Genomic DNA, 17,462 nt, shown 5'->3' with positions numbered 1-17,462 from the left:
TTTGAACGTCTCCGACAAATGTACTGGCTGGCGGGATCTGCCAAACCTGTCAGAAATATCTGTCCTTTAAAGAAAGAAGAAGTGGAGATAAGGTTAATACGAATGAGCCACGCTCTCATTTTGGACAGGAAAATCAAAAAATAGGAAAGGCTTCCAAATGACATTCTTCAAAGAGCTGACGTGCCGACACAAACACGGCGCCAGCACTGTTCAGACCAGGTGGGTGAGAAGCCAGTTAGGATGTAGATATTTTTTCGTATTTCAAAATGGACGACATGAAGCATCAGAAGTCTGGCGTATTACAAAGCTGTCCATAACCTGCCAAATTTGTTCAAATACTGTGTTCGGTAACATTTTCCAGATTTTAGGATATATAAGTTGCGCTAGACACATTCTTCTGTTGAAATGGCGGGGGCAGGTGTCATGATTGTAGCCCCTCCCCCCTTAAGGGCGCTCCGGCTCTTTCACTTCTGATTTGATTTTGTGCACCTGCCCCCTGTTCCAGCGTCCTATCCAGCCCACCTTAAAAGCTAGACGCTCACTCTGTTCCGGCTTCTGCATTGGTCCCTGTACCAGGCGAGTCTGGGGACCTGTAGCGCCTGGTGCCGTTCCCCCGCTTTTTCCTTCCTCCGACCCTCTACCGGATCCCGCTCCGGTTTTTAATCCCGTTTGTCTTCGTCTCTGATGGACCGCCCAGCTCTGGACATTTGCCCCGTCTTTGATTTTCCTTTGGACAGTTTGCCTTTGATTCTCACCCCCCCCAGAACACCTGCGCACTATGGACACGCCCCCTGTTTTCATTCCCGACTCCTGCATGCTTTTTTCCCCTGTGTTTTCCTCACTCTACCCCGGAATGTGTTGTCTGCATAGGGTCTGGAAAGAACGCTTCCGTTACAGCAGGGTTTTGTAGAGATGTTGTCAAGCCATCAGCTGTTTAAATGTACTCCCTTGAAGTCATCTTCCTGCGCTCTGAGATCTGTTTTTGCTTATAGGAAGCTTGTCAAAGGAATAGTACAGAAAATCTCTTCTTTCTTCAGTATAATGAGAGGCACGACATAAATATGAATTTCATTTATTATGTGTATTCATCCAGTTTCCCTTGCAACAGAGCTCGCTGTATCACCTGCAAGTACTCATCTAACACCACACTCATTCAAGGCCCCTCCGGACAATTCTGGATCACCCAGATGGCATCTTGTACCTCCAGCAACCTTATTTACTGTGTCTCTTGCAGTAAATGCCCAGCCATCTACATTGGAGAAACAGGAAGAAGACTCGGAGACCGCTTCAGAGAACACGTCAGGGCTGTGAAGATTCAAGATCTCTCCAAGCCCACTGTTTCTATTTTCACCTCTGACGGCCACGACCACTCTAATCTCTCCATCTGTGTTCTCAAAGACGGTTTTCCGAACTCATACATCAGAAAGACTACAGAAACCAAAATTATCCTGCAGCTAGGATCACACCTCCCCCCTTCCCTTAATGACAAACTACTTTTCTTCTAAATCTTCTCCATTCATTGGAAGTTTCATTTCACACCTCTCTACACCTATTCTGACTTCACACCTCTTGATTGACCTCTCTTTCTGTCCCCTGCTCCCGCCTCTCGCTCCTCCTCTCTCCCAGCCTTTGTTCTCCTGCTACATTACCTTTACTTACTGCCTTGTCTTTCTCACACCTGAAGAAGGCTCCACGGCCTAAACGTTGTGCTTTCTTTCTTCTTTTTTTCAGCATGGAATAAACCTATTACTTGTTCCTTTTCATCCAGTGAGCTACATCTTGGGCAGTGGAGGTTTGCTGGATAATTTCTGAAGATATTATGCCTGCTGTATGTTATGTTAAATTATGAAACCTAACAACCATTAACTGCTATCTAAAGATGTTTGTACCTAGTTCTGAAAATCCACCAGAATTTGGACAAATGTGAAACAAACTTTAGTTGCAGTTCCAGTATGAGAAACACAGTATGAGATGAGGTTATTTGGTCCATTGAGCTAGCTGTTACTAACTAATTGATCCCAGAATCTCATCTATCCGTGTTTTTTGACAGAAGCAGTGGTATCATTTTCCACAACATGGCTGGGTAGTTTGTTCCAGACTGCATGTAGACTAGTTTCCTAAAGACAGTAGTCCCTTTAGTGTCCACTACATACAGTAGCTAACACAACCACATCACGCAAATGTGTTCTGTCAGTATTTTCAGACCAGGCACAGAAAGCAGATCAGGCTTTCTTTTTTGTCCTTGTTAATAATTTACTTTGTCTTACATAATGTAAGAATAATGTAAGAAACCAGGGAACTGTTTGGCATTAGTTTTGTAGGAAAAGAAAGGTTCCTTGTGGTATTACAGGTTTTCCAAACAGTTTCAAGAAGGATAATGTAACCACTTCCCTTTTACTTGAACTTTTCACTTGAATAATTGAATAATAAATGTTCATATGGTATTTGATATTTTTAAGCTGCATTAAACAGCTCGGATTCTATGTATATTATTCATAAATACCTTTTCGGTGCCGCGGTATTACTGATGCTAATGTTATTAGCATACCGTTTGATGTTGAGTTAGAAGAGTTGGGACGCTCCATGCCTAACGGTTGTGTCAAGTGTTTATGGTGTCCATTTACTTCAATAATGACATCAAACAATAAAGAGGTTCGACAATGCAGGAGAGCAGTGGGTCTGTGTGCTTCCGTTTAGATCCCGAAAGAAATTGCTTACAAGTGCAGCGAATAATAAACAAGTAGACTGTTGCAGCTCTCATCATTTAGGCAAAGACGATCACGTTTTCTTGTTTTACTGCTAGCAGTGCTTTTGTAATAAAGGTTTGTATTTTATTTGTGTGTTTTTTTCTGAGGGGGGGGAGGAATACAGCCATTGTGCTGTCAGGTTGCGCCAGACTAATGCAGAAGCGCAGCCGTATCAGCGGGAAGATTAGGCGACGGGGCCTCCGGAGTGCTTTCCTGAGAGAACGGAGATAAGGAGGAGAAGGTGAATGTGAACACTTGTCAAAGCAGATGCTGGCTCTGATTTGCAGTGGCAGGCAGGCTCCGTGTTTGGCCTCCCCTCGCTGCGTGCTGGCAGCCAGAAGCAGCTCTCTGCCCCCGGCCGCTTCGAGCTTCGCCGGCAAACCCTTTCTTTTGTCATTTGCACCTTTCGGCAAACCGGTACTTCCTCTACCACCGTCTCGCAACACTGCTAATAACTGTGTTATGTGTTAAATCATCACCGTGCAGCTTACTACAAAAACATTGGGCATTTTTTGTCTCTCTCCAATTCTGATGAATTACCATAACACTCGTGTTTTCTGCTTTCCGGGGACAAGCTTAGCAGGCTAAAAGGACAACAAGAAACAATCCAGGAAATAATAAACAGCTATTCATTTTAATGAGGCATCTGAATCAGTCTTTTTAATAAAAGGGAAAGAGCAATCAACTGGTGAAATAAAGGAAATGACAAAAATATCTTGACAATAGTTTTATCATTTTGACTCATGGATCACTGATCACATATTGAAGAGTCTTCAATTCAGCAATTTGTAACAGACTAGGCTCATTCTTTTACAATTGCAGACTTTTCCCTGACCCACAAATTTAAACCTCAATCAGTGACACAGTGGACTGGTACAGCAATTCATGTGTGATAAAACGATACAATTGTCCATGAGGTCTGGATTGTGCCATCATGAACACAATCTGGTTGTCTGGTTTCATCTCTCCTGTCTTCAGCTCTTTCCAAGGTCAGGCTGCAGGCCAATCTGATGATTGTGGAATTGCTTCAGTTTTCGTCCCACATCCATTCACTTTCAAGATACGTCAAAGGTTGTCCATTATCATGCTGGAGTTAATGATTCTCCTTAACTAGTTTTTGTAATGTGATGAGGTCAATTCTAGCATCTGTGTGGTTTCCCAAAATCAAGGCCATTTCTGGAGTGATACATTGTGACGTAATGGTTCCCTCTGGATATATATATAACATTCCCTTTCTCCAAACTGTGGTTTTTGTAACTGTTGCGAGCTGCTATTTCCTTTCACTCATTTTTTCACCAATATTTACATACTGTAACGTTTACAGCCACCATTGAGTGTGAAAGCCGGCTTACCAGAGCGGTGACGTCACGCCCTTCCCTGTGATAGCAGGAGATCTCTCTTTAGCTCACCAGGCTGGGTCCCTGTTGAGTGATGCCGGAGGCCCAGGTTTGAGTCCCCGATGGTGGGGGGCCGACCTGATGCGGCGGCGGCGAGGGCGCCCACGTGAACCCCATAGCATTAAATACATTACATGTTCCCTTGTCGTCTTTTAACATTTTCTGTTGAGATTATAATTCTAACGAGCTACGTGCTGATTTGTTTAAAAACGTTCTAAAAACTTTGGCAAGTCTTACATTTTGTGCTTTAAAATGCCCAGTGAGCTCTGGAGACCAGAGATTTTATAACTGGCTAGTCCAAAATGTCTTCTGCTAATGTTAACAAGAAGCCAGCTGCTGCAACAGTTTCCTAATTGAATCAATGCCTATATGATTAAAACTTAAATGTGAAATCCCTTTCAGTAGCATCGAATTTGCTTGAGTGTAATCAGAGATCATTTTAAAATTGGTGTTTGTGTGTGTGTGTGGGGGGGTGTCATCTAACTGCATAATAGCGACCCCTGGTGGCTGGGAGGATGGCTGCTGCTCGTTCTTAGTCCACAGCTAAATAGAAAACCTTGTATTTCTGAAAGATTTAGGGATTTAAAGGATGCTAGTAGAGAAACAATAGGCTATGTTCTATAAGCACTGAATGTGCAAATTCCCCTCACCAACCGAAAGGCTTCTGAGTTGAGTACTCGTAGTTTCCAATCAGAAGTGGTGTGTGCGTTTCCATTACCTCGATGTTTTACGATTTACAGATTTTAAGATTAATCAGGCACAAAGTAGTAAAGCTGCAGGAATCCTAATGCTTTTTAAAACTTTTTCTCCATAATTTAAACTTAACCCACTTTAGACATAGGTTTGTAGTGCTTTTTAAAAGTAAAATTGCTGAAGAGAATTTTAATACTGTACAGAGTAGTGTACACACACACGTTACCAAATGAAGAATATCTACATGAATGACAGCTAACATAAATGTTACCAAGCCATTTTATATCTTTTTTTTTCCAGTGAAAATTTTATGAGTATTTTTTTCCCTTATCTCATTTTATTTTTTCTAACACAATTTGGTCCAAACAGAATCAGTGTTTGTATGGGCACTTGATGCAAAGTTTGTTCTCTTGACAGCACGAAGGGCCCTTCCTGCTTTCATTCTGCACTTTCAAGCCCTCTCCGATGACAGCTCAAGTGCCTGAAGCAGACTGAGGAACAGGGGCTTCACATTCACTCAGCTGTGGAGTCTGTCTGTGGGGCTGACAATCTGAAGGTTTGCTGCCTGAGTCGAAGGATAAGTATTCCAAGGATTTAAGTCTGCAAAAGAAACACTTTTTGGCTGTATTTGGTGAAAATAAAACTTAAATATGAAAGGAAAAGCATAAGAAAGGTTACCAAATAAGAGTTAATTGATCCGAGGACTCATCCGGCCCTTTCTTGAAAGAAACCAGGGCATCGGCTTCAACAACAGTGTCCCTGTAGAACAGATAACATAATAAATTAAAATTTGCAAATAGATATAATGATATTTTTTGTTTATTCTGTCACGTTAGATGCCCAGTTCAAATCACCCGGATTTAAAGAACATGGTCATTTCTCCATATTGCAGAGGCATCTATGAACAGTATTGTTTTTCCTTTCCCCCAACCTGCTGTGAATGATACAAACAGGCGTCAGCACTGCAGGTTTGAAGAGGAAGAATAGGGGCAAGCAATGAATACAAGTCCTTTAATAAGGATTTGCAGGTAAGAAAACAGTAAAATGAAAACCAGAGGAAACTACTGGAAACTGTAGAAGAGCATTTAACTTCAAGAACAGGAGTCACTTCTTTATGGAAAGGGCTGTAGGGGTATGGAACAAGCTACCTGGTGATATCCTTGGATAACTTAACTGCCGAAACAGCTAGATGGGCCAAATGAAGACCTCTTGGTGTTAACGCATCTTATACTGTTATGTTCTAAAACTCCACTGTATTAATGACAGCTGTTTGCTTAAATACATGTAATATATTTCTTGGCTAATTTGTTTTAGCCCTGTTGTGCAATTATAAGAATACTTCAACAGAGGACTGGTTACCCCATTCCTAGACTCTTTCACAGTGAGAATATCTAGGTAATACAACAAGAGCTCATGTATCTCCAACAACATGTCCACCATAAGAATTTGATCCTTAGAGATATAAAAAGAAGAAAGAAAACTAATCATTCAAGCATTTCCTTACAGTCAGCTTAAAAATAAAGACGCTTGTCAGAAGTGCTTTTAACAAATTTGCTATATTTTATTGGGCCTTCTTGTAGTAGAAGAGTTATTACAGAATCCTGAACTCAACTTTGAAATATGGCTCAACCTTTTAACGCCTACTGAATTATTTAGGCAAATAATAATGCAATGTGTATTGGCAGCTAGCACGAAATGATTAAACTGATAATACATCTTTTGCCCCAGTCTCTGTTAGTTAACTTCTACCTGAATTTCATTTAAAAAGTTGGCTCAGATAATCCAAGTTTCCTTCACTACGCATAATGTAACCCTATAAATCACATATTTATTGTACTTCACCCTAGCAGCTGCCTCCCTGACTCATTCCTCTTAAGTGAGGGGGGTTGTGACAGCACTTATCTTCAGCTGGGGCTGTCACTTCTTCGGCTAGACAAGTGAAGGCCAAAGCACTAATTAAACTATTCCTATATATTCATCTGCTCGTTATGTCATAATTAGAAGTGGACTGAACTCCTGAAACAAGGATATGTTTTTCCCTGCACCTAGTACTATGTCCAACAAGCAACCAAAGCAAGAGAGTACCGCAGCTTGTGATATGAGGAGCAGGAAAGGTCCTTGACTAGAGGTTGATATGCGTCAATCAGTTTTTAAGAGCGTTGCCTGACAGTGCTCCATTCTCGGCGATGTGAATCCCCCTGTCTGATAACACTCTAAATAACAGGTGAGTGACTCCTGGCAGAAAGGAGATTGCCTGACCTTATTGTTTGCCTTCTTCTCCTCTTTGTTCTTCACAAATAAAGGTTTTTTAATAAACTGAAAGGTCCTCCACCACTGGCCGATGATAAAATGAAAGGAACCAGTGAGGTATGGTACAATGTGGCAGCGAAAAGGAGAAGCTCATCAGAAAATAACAAAGGTGCAAGTTAAAGATAAGGCTGCTGTCAGAGATTAATCCTGTGGGCCTGATTGTTTTCTTTAATACCAGTCCTGCAATAGCAAGCGATAAGTTTGCTGAGTAATTTGGTTTTTGGGTGAGGAAATAATATTCAGGTGCGCTCTGTAATTGATTTTCTTTTCTTTGGTTTTCAAAAACTAAAATGAAACACAAAAATGCTTTCACTATACTTTTCTTTCTTTTTTTTCCCCTGGATTAATAAACTTGCTTTATTCAAGGGAGGAGAAGGAGGGGGGGGAGACCCTTGACTGAGCTTCACTGATTTTTTTTTAAAGGAAACAGACCTATTGTGAAGATGTCTGAATGCAGGGAGAACTGCAGTCGGCGGTTTGACATTTTGATGAGCTTGAAGAAAATTAAGTCAAAGAACAAAAGGCTCGAATCTATTAGCACTGTAATGAAAGCACCAGAAACGAAGGATAGGGAAAAAAAGTTGGTCCTCCTCTAATTTTAGTGAAAAATAATAATATTTAAATATGGTAGAACTATTACTAAAAGAAATATTGTTTTTTTTTTCTAAATAGGCTTTTGAAAAGTTTTTAACCCTTTAACTGTCACTAAGGGGACCAGAATGTAGACAGAAATGTGAACTGTGGGCTCCAGCAGCCCAGACTACAGTGAGGAAAAACGGAGACACAAGGAATATTCATATTACCCTGCACAACATAATGAAACCCTATGATGAACTTCTCAACTGTCTGGTTCACAGACAGACAAAAGGGTTCATTTTTACCACAATCATTCTTTTCAAATCTTGTTTGGACTTACGAAGGTAAATCCTGCTTTGCTGCTCCAATAAGTAAAGGGAGAGGAGGCATTTTTAATTAAAGCTTTATTGTCCCCTGGGGGAAATTTCTTTTATGGCACAGTCCAATACAGCTGTACAAAAAAAAAGACAAACATTACCCACAGAGAAGACACTACAGCAGTGTAACTCTACTATTACTCTTGTGTTACTATGCTATGGAGCAACTGATTTAACACAATGGTGTGACAACGACTACACAAATTGTGTCAGTAGGAGCAAACATGCTGTCCATAAGAGCAGGAAATGTGGAGCAAACTCTGTAACGAAACACTTCTTTCCAGACCCTATGCGGACTACACAATCCAGGGTGGAGTGAGGAAACACTAGGAAAAGGTCATGCAGGAATTGGGAATGAATACGGGGGGGAGTGTCCAAAGTGCGCAGGCGTCCAGGGGGGTGAGTCCGGGGCAAACAATCCAGAGGTAATGCAAACGGGGAATCCAAAAACGGGGAAAGTCCAAAGCCGGGCGGTCCATCCGAGAACAGACAGGTTAAAAACAGGAACCGGGTCGGAACCGGCAGGGGGAACAGGGACAGAAACTTAAAAGCATAACGGAGCCAGACGATTGCAGGTCCCAGGCTCACATGATATGGGAATCGGATGCAGAGCCCCGAATAAAGTGAGTGCCTGGTGTTTAAGGGGGATGGGAAGGAGGCTGGAACAAGGGGCAGGTGCACAAAATCAGGTCCGAAGTGAAAGAGCCGGAGCGCCCTTAAGGAGGAGGGACTACAGTCGTGACAAATCCCATGGGTCTTTGCTGGGAACATCCTCATTAGAGGGTATTGCAGTATTAGTAATCAAGCATCGCCAGTTCTGCTTCGCTAACAATGAGAATCTGGTGAGATAGTTAAGGTCTCTCCATGAGCCCTTGACTAAGAATGTCTTTTCACCCAGTACAAGACTTCAATCAGCAACCCATCCACATGGTGTACCTTACATGATTGTCTTCTATTCAGCTGTATCAAAGCAGTCTGTTTCAGGATTCCTCATCCGGTTTTGCACACAAATTGCCTTTGGTTATTACAAATAACCCAGCGCTAAATGAAACCACCCCTGCAAAGGGCACTCGCATAAAAAGAAACAAATATACTTTAACATTTCATTTCTCCATATCCTATGGAGAAGTCTGACTGGCATTTGTTTCGAAATAAAGTCATCTGTTCTCTGATTAAAAGAACAGATGCACTTTACGGTTCTTAATGACAGCATTTCTATTCTCCGATGAGACGACTGCCGTCGTTATTAGGTTTCCAGATTGAGAAAACGCAAAGTGGAGAACAGAAGAACATGAAGCAAGGTTACAATCAGCAGGATGCCACAAGGTCTACACTGTACATCTGTTGTACAAAGGATCCCAGTGTCTCAGCTTTAACAATACGGCTAGATAACAGGATCCCACCTTTGAGCAGAGAAACGCTTATTAACTTCACTTCGCTATTAACTTATTGTTTCCTGGAGTCTATTTGTCACTGTTGTTCCTGAAGTTTGACTTTGTCCATGTCTTTCAGGTACTGAATATGCTTTCAGTCCATGCCTTTCAGATACTTGAATCAAGTCCACTCATATTGTTCTGTTTTCATGATTGAAGGTATTCAGCTCTTTTAAACCTGGATAATACATGGTATTACTATAAGACTAGGAAGGGACCTGGCTTTTCTTGTTTGAGCTGATCTCAAGCTATTCCAGTCATGCCCTTTTTGTAATGTTACATTGTCATAGCATAGTGTGAAAGACATTCTGAATAGCACATAAAGGTTCCTAGCCTTGTTTCACTTTGTGATGATTTGACTAGAATGCATTCATGGCTAAGACCATACCCCACTGAACACATTACACTGGTATTCCAGGATGGATCTAAAACCAAATAAATGGCAGACAGATGAAACGATCCCTTTCAGTTTTCACCATCACCAGTGCACTCCACTCGACTAGATCTGCGGCCATCTCCTGAATGAATACGAGTCACCGCTAACGAGCCTAGAGCAGCCAGGAAGGAACACGGTGAGAAAGAAACAGGTGCAGTAAAGAATTCGGTATGCTTCAGAGCCAGAGAAAATGGACAAGCAAGTCTTAGCTTGTTCCATTTGTGCCTTTTACTGAAGTGTTCTGTAGATGGCTAGTCTCCAGGGCTGTTTTCCAATTACAGCCAAGCCTTTCAAAGAAGGTCATTATAATTAGAGCTCCATTTAGTTGTCAATGTGCCACACTCAAGTGCTTCTATTATGACTTTAAACTACATGCATTAAGGGTGTTAGAGATTGGTCTGACATTACAGAGTGTGAATGGAAGAACAGACATTTTAGAAACAGCTCTCAAAATCAATAACAGAGACTTTCTATAGTGTGTTCTATAGTACAGAATCACCCATCAGAATAGTGATCATAAGTATATGACTTTGATGGTTCTGGTAAAATAAAGACACAACACAAAGCTTTTTTCAGTAAGGGCACAAACTCACTAGACAAGCTGACCTCCACTGTGCAGCACTAAATCAGAGGATATCTGACAATTCTCTGGCATCGTGTGAGATTGATGATGATCAGAAAGTGCAACTCTGCACAACATAGTGCTTTTGTGGGAACATCCATGTTGATGTACATTTTATCATAATAGCTGTGCAGTGAAGGGTTTTTAATGTCAGAAATGTAAGTTCAATTTTAAAATTTTTCTTTTGGTTTTCTTGGGTATTCAAAATTGTATTTTACTCATAAGATCAGTTTTTCATATACAGTATTTTCATAATGCATACAGAATTGCATTGCATAGTGCAGAACACATCATCTCCAATTTGGACCAGATACTAAACAGAAGTACAATATGCACCACTGGCATTTTAGAAGTTCGGTCAAATTCTAATTACAGATATAACAGAAATATCAGATATAAAGGGATAGCCTACTAGCTACCTACATCAGGCCTACACCTACTATCAATCTGCAACTCACAACTGATAACCGACTGAAGCTAAGCAGGTGTAAGCCTGGTCAGTACCTGGATTGCTGGACAGTTGCTGCTGGAAGTGGTGGGGCCAGTAGGGGGCACTCAGTCCGCAGTCTATGTGGGTGATGGGTGTGGGTTTGGGTGACGGAAAAAGGAACCGTCCTTCGGATGAGAAGGAAACCTGAGGTCCTGACTCTATATGGTCACTCGAAAAGAGTTGGGGCATCCTGACCAAATTTCCCCCTGGCCTTTACCAATCATGGCCTCCTAATAATGCTCATCTATGAACTGGCTTCATCACTCTGTTCTCCTCCCCACTGATAGCTGGTGTGTGGTGAGCATACTGGTGCACTATGGCTGCTGATGCATCATTCAGGTGGGGCTACACACTGGTGGTGGTGGAGGGGAGTCCCCATTACCTGTAAAGTGCTTTGAGTGGAGTGTCCAGAAAAGCGTTATATAAGTGTAAGGAATTATTAATTATTATTATTTAATATTTCAGTGTTTGGCGTTTACTCACAAAGCTGAGGAAAGCACAGCACCTGCTGTAACATTAGTATTGTTAAAACCCCTTCACTTACAAAGAATGGGCCAGGGAGGAATGAACTAGGGAGGCAGCTGCAAGGGTGAAGCTGGGGTGGAGATATGGAGCCTGAGAAGATGCACAAAAACTTGTGCATAACGGCTAAGTATTTATACGTAAGAGAGTGAAGACCTCCTCATAAACATCTGACAATGAGACTAGATAACAAATATAACGTTTTTGGCTTTAACTTGCCTGGATGAAACAATGACTGTCCTGGCCCCGAGATCAAATCCCTCAAAGGGAACAACCAGAAATACAGATGCAGATCTCCTCAATGATGGAGCACTTGCCTGCCTGTTTCTTTGAGAATGGACGAGCACCTAGAAAACCAAGCAGTGACAACTGCTACCGTTGGCTGAATTAAATGAAAAAAGGCTGGAGTGGCTACGTATAACGGAGCAGCCAAGTAGACACTGAAGAGAGAAGAGGATTTCCTGTAGAGCCTTGGCAGTCCAGGAAGCAGACACAAGCGTTAGTTGTGTTGTATTCTGCACCCAGGGGATCTTGCCCTTTCCCCTCGAGGTTCTCCTCTTCCCACCTTTTCCCGTATAAAAACGGGGAGAGATCGCCCTTGTCTGTCTCTTTGAACCATTCTTTTCGTCCGTCGGTAATGTCTGTCTGTCCCTGTAGAGTTGTATTGGACGGGACCGATTAGCACAATCGAATCCATAGTGGAGGTGATGTGTCGTGCACTATGGTGCATAAAACTTTCCCACGGGGGGATTATGGAGGTGACTTTATTTTGTTAAGCTATACTAACCTGCTGAGAATAAACCTAGTGGGTTTGAATGCTGGGTGCATCTTGTTGTTGACACCATGGCAGCTGCCCCAAACAGACGGCCCTTATACTTTGGGAACCCCCAGACTATAGACTCAAGAGGTCCTACCTTTCTGTGAAACTAGGTGGCATTGTCAGACTAGAGTACCCCCTTTGTTACTATTTTAAACCTCTGGTGTAACGGCTACAGAGCAGCAGTGCAAGTTTAGAATTGACCTCTTCCTGACCTTTTGTTTAACAAGTCCCTTAATGCCGTCCCCGTGAAACGTGAAATGTTCCCCTCGAGCACGGTGGTGAGATCAGGAAATGAGCATTGAGAATTTGTCTCACAGCCCAAAGCTGAGGGTGGGAAATAGCTCAGGTGCTGACCCGGCAAAATTCAATAAATGTCCTCTGTACTGGATGCTACAGCTCAAATACTAATATTCCAGAGAGATAAAAAATTTACCGTCTGCTTCAATGTTTCACTATAATAGTATAGAGCTCATAATACATAATGGTTCTCCTAAGATCCAGACACTTTCCTATCCTCAAATCTGAAGTCTATGGAACATGGAACATAAAGAGGTGCACTCTCTGCCCAGCTATCAATGTTTGTTTGCGATTAATGACATTGAAAGCCACTAGAAAGTGTTTTTAGTTTTCACGAAAATAATTGAACTCTGAGAAAGGATTCTACATACTTTTCAAGGGCTGCATTCTGCACAACACAACGTGGAAGAGGGTATTTACAAAGAAGGCTGCTTTTGAAGTTTTCTTCTGGGCAGATGGTTGAGGGATGTATCTCCTTTTCAGGAGAAGAAAGCAGCTAATTGGTTTGGGTAAACTGATATACTGTATGATGGCTGGCACTGCTGTTTTCAAGCATGTCATCAGTCACATTCTCAACGAACACTCACAACGAAACAAAGCGATTATTTTATTGACTTTATCAGGTAGGACAAGACTTAGGATAAACATCAGATATGAGCAGTGAATATGTAGGGGTGATTTAAATGTCCTCTGGCGTTATATAGTCAATTTCATGAAGTTGTTCTTTGAACAAAATACATTTTAAATGGTACACTTTCTAAAAATGGCAGAGAACTCTGCAAATCGACAACTAATAAAAACAGAATTTTCAGGACGTACAGACATTTAGAGGTTATGGTGAATAATCCTACAGTTCTGCTGTATCATCTCTAAGGCACAGGAGCGAGTTCTTCCAAGAGCTACCTTACAAACTGCTTAAAATACTTGACAGAGCAGCATAGCACCTTTTTAAGCATACTGTTTATGAAATAAGATACAATTTTGTAATTACTTTAACTGTATTAATATGGATTCATTCAAATCCATACACATCTATTATAGAAACTTCCACAGAAATCTAAGTCCAAAAGTATTGGCACCCCCTCTCTGAACAACACTATAGCAATCATGTCTCAGAATTTGGAAAAGGAAAGTTATGCTTGCTAAGATCGTGGATACCACTGTAGGGAGGAGAACATAGTCGCATTGACTGTTGCATTTATACAGTGCTTTAGAAACACAAACTAAAAGAATGTTAAGAGCAGCTCACTGCAGAAGGCAGTCTAATTCCTTGCATTTACATGTGGTTTTAAAATCTAAAAGATTTCAGAATTGCTTTATACTGTACATAGGAGGGGGACTCACTTCCTCTATTGTTTAAGAGCAATAATCACATGAGTGCTGTGGAGCAGCTTTTCTGCACCAGCAGGCCCTCAATCCTGTCGCTTTAGGGAGGAGTGAGGAATGACCTCGCCAGTTTAATTGAGAGGGAGCCTAGATTGTGCCAGTCATGGTGAGGCTTAGCCATGCCACTATCTTTAACACCCCTGTTCCTACAAGCAGCGCCATGGGATCTTCAATGGCCAATTAGTCACAACTTGGGTTTAAAGTTTGATCTGAGGGACAGCACCTTCTAAAGCACAATGTCCCCTGGCCACCCTACTGAGTCAGTCACTGGTTTGGAAACTCTGGCCCAGTGGGGAAGAAAGCCACCTACTGGTCCACCAGCACCACTGACAACAGAGGTTACCAGTCCCGGTCCCGGGGAAACACCCAAAGCTGCTGGTTATCACTGCAACTTAATTTCAATCCATCCTTCATTCAACCAACAAGGTGCCGAGTTGGAACTCTGCAGTTTTATTTTTAATACTGAAAAGGATTTTTAGTTACCCAAGAAACACAGTACTTAAAAGACAACCCCGTACTTGTTAATGAACTGAAAACAAAGAGTTCAAATTAAGCAGACTGCAATGTCAAGTAAGGAATCAATTATGTAATTCATTGCTCCAGTGGACCAAAACTTTGCCAGAAGGTGGTAATTCCGCTCTGAACAACTTATATGTGTTTAGCTGCTTAAAATGCTTTACCTTAGTGTATTGCTGTCCAGTTGAATCATAGTTATGGCCGATGTAAGATTCATGAAACCCTCAGACCCCAGTAGTTCATATGGCGTATTGTTCAGTTACATCGGGTGGGGCGCAATTTCTGCTGGGTGCAGTGTCCCTGTTGAAAAAATGACACAAATCAAGTCCTTGAGGGGAAAGCCTAGCATTCATGAGTAAATACCTTGTGACCGGCATGGCCTTTAGTGGGGGAAAAAAAAAAGAAACAATATGACACGCTGCGTTTTTCTGTCTGATTAAAAAGTGAAGAAACAAAAAGGTTTAATATTTATAAGTACATTAGTGTAGTCGGATTCTAATTCACAAGCACAATGAATGCCAGCAAGACAAATAAGGCCACCAGACATGTTAATTAGAAGCTCTATTAGATAAATGCCTGCTAGAAACACAAGGCAGAGTTATTAATATTTCATATTAAAAAAATAATGATATTTAATTTTTCATACCGCACAACCAGCACGTCCTCACTAGATATTGTACAGGTTTTCCTCGGACACAAAAAGCCGCCCTTTTTTTTTGTTGTTGTTCTCACATCTGCCGATTTTTCATGCTTTCTCCTCGAGCTGCTGTCGTTAGCAAGGCAGCTGCTTCTGTATGCCAAGGAAATGACTGTTAATTAAACAGCCGACAGTTTTCATACAGGGCTCTGTGAAGATCACTTTATCGCGGGCACTGGCACAAACAGATTTCTGCATGTAATTGCCATGCTGGGTGACCTTCTGTAAATAGGTTTATTAGACCTGGCATCAGTCAAAAAGCCTAATCGAAGCACCGTTTCGGCATGTAACACAATCATCGGGCCTGCACATCTTCTGTAATAGGCACACACCTGCAAAGGAGAGTGCTTAGAACTGGCATTAATCCTTTGTCTTCACTACCTCCATATTAATTCTCATCACTCCCAATAAAAGGACTTCCTGAACCCCTGACAGGTGCTAAAACAGCCCTTTCTGCTTTTTTGATGTCCTGAATTTTTTTCCTGACATCGCTGCAAATAAAAAAAAAAGGCAAAACGGCTGGTGTGAAAGCTGGAGAGCCCTGCCTGGAGAGTTTCTCAGGAAACCATGTAACTATGCAAATGAGGCTGCTCATGTGACAGAAGACAGAGGTGAGGGCCAACGGTATTCTGCAGAACACAACAACCCCACTACACGCCTGGCAGTAGGCAGGGCCCTGGGTTGCAGGGTGCAGCAGGAGTTCTGCCAGTGACTCTCGTTCATGTGCTGCTGAAAGGCCCTGGTCATCAGGGTAAAAAAAGACTTGAAAGCTGTCTCAAAACAAAAAAAAATCACCCCCTGTGACACAATGGAAATGTGGGCCTAGGGGCTCTGGGGTCTTACTCCTCTCAAATGATAACATAATTATTTTTTTTTATGAAGTGGCTTACCTGTCCTCACTAAGTGACTTGACAATACGTCTTCGTGAGGGAACGTCAGGCAAGATAATAGAGGGGGGGTAGTATGGGCTCAGGGTGTGGAAAATCTTACACCTCTTGTAATCTTGGCAGGTTGACATTTATAGTATTTTGGGTTCAGATGTGACAGCTAAAAGTACCACTCTCAAAAAGCTACAGGGTTGCTAGCAAGCCAGTCGATAATTTAACCATCAAATCCGCAGTTTGTGTCAGTTCAGCTGCAGCAATGGAGCTCACACTCTAAACTGCAGCTTGTACACAAGATCCTCTTGACCACCGGCATTCTGCTGCCCTTCAAAGCGTTCCTTGTGGAGCTGTGCCAATGTTTAAATTGGCTCTAATTGCATTATCCACGACGGCATTGTGTAAAACTGATGCATTCACTGCGTTAAATCCATTCGAAAAAAATCTTGTGTACAGTGATCTCTCCCACTGTCCAACTGACACCTACAGTAACAAGCAAATTGGAGGAGCCAGTCCTTGGATAGGAACTGCAATGTACAGATCCTGAAAGAACATGAAAGGAAAAAAAGCTATTAAACTAAACTAAGTTGAATTACACCAATCATTACTGTAACGTGATGCAAAGTCATAACCCTTATTTTTCCACTACCATGTCCATGTGTTTATCAAGCAAGAAAAACAATCACACAGTGTGATTTTCACTGCAAGGAGCAAACATTTTTATACATACTGTAAAGCAACCGTCTGTTGTATCTCTGCATTGTTATTCCGAAATAGTCTTTACTGATCCTACTGCCATTTTCATTTCAAAGAAGAGCACCGTTTGTCCACTGTGTCAGCACTTCCAGGATGTGTTCATGAGCCCCACTTGTTTTATCTGTTTCTTCTCTGCTTCCAGAGAGAAGACAGGGATTGGAACAAAAGGCGACAGTGATGCTGCGTATGCAGTATTTCACTCCCCACCACCAAAAAAAAGAGTCGGATAAATAATCCAAACAAGTACGGCAGTGTGTGATTTTGATTCCGTTTGTGAATTTGCCCCCTGGTGACCACAGTGAAAGCTTGGCTCTTTTGCTGCAGTAATGTGACTCTCTTGCACCACCAAAAGCTGGTAAATAGGAATTTTGCAAAGACATTTGGCTTCTAGGATACATGTGTTAGCACTTACGTGTGTTAAGTATATGCTAAAAAAGAAAAAAAAGAAAAATCACCTTTAGACCTAAGACCTAAATGTTGTGTTTTTTTCTTCTTTTTACTTTTCA

General features: G+C 41.8%; 1 long non-coding RNA gene across 1 annotated transcript; it reads right to left on the bottom strand.

Annotated features, from left to right (window-relative positions):
- Positions 1-3,358: 3,358 nt before the first annotated feature.
- On the bottom strand, positions 3,359-17,129 carry LOC107078663 (uncharacterized). Its single transcript, XR_001479617.2, has 4 exons — positions 16,931-17,129; positions 15,269-15,412; positions 14,787-14,922; positions 3,359-5,596 (listed from the first exon to the last, which is right to left on the bottom strand). It is a non-coding gene; the product is annotated as an uncharacterized lncRNA (long non-coding RNA).
- Between the last annotated feature and the right edge of the window lie 333 nt (positions 17,130-17,462).

Source organism: Lepisosteus oculatus, chromosome 10 (assembly GCF_040954835.1).
Source record: "Lepisosteus oculatus isolate fLepOcu1 chromosome 10, fLepOcu1.hap2, whole genome shotgun sequence".
Classification (NCBI taxonomy): domain Eukaryota; kingdom Metazoa; phylum Chordata; class Actinopteri; order Semionotiformes; family Lepisosteidae; genus Lepisosteus; species Lepisosteus oculatus.
The sequence above is the reverse complement of the archived record's forward strand: the minus strand, read 5'-3'. Positions and strand labels throughout refer to the sequence as shown.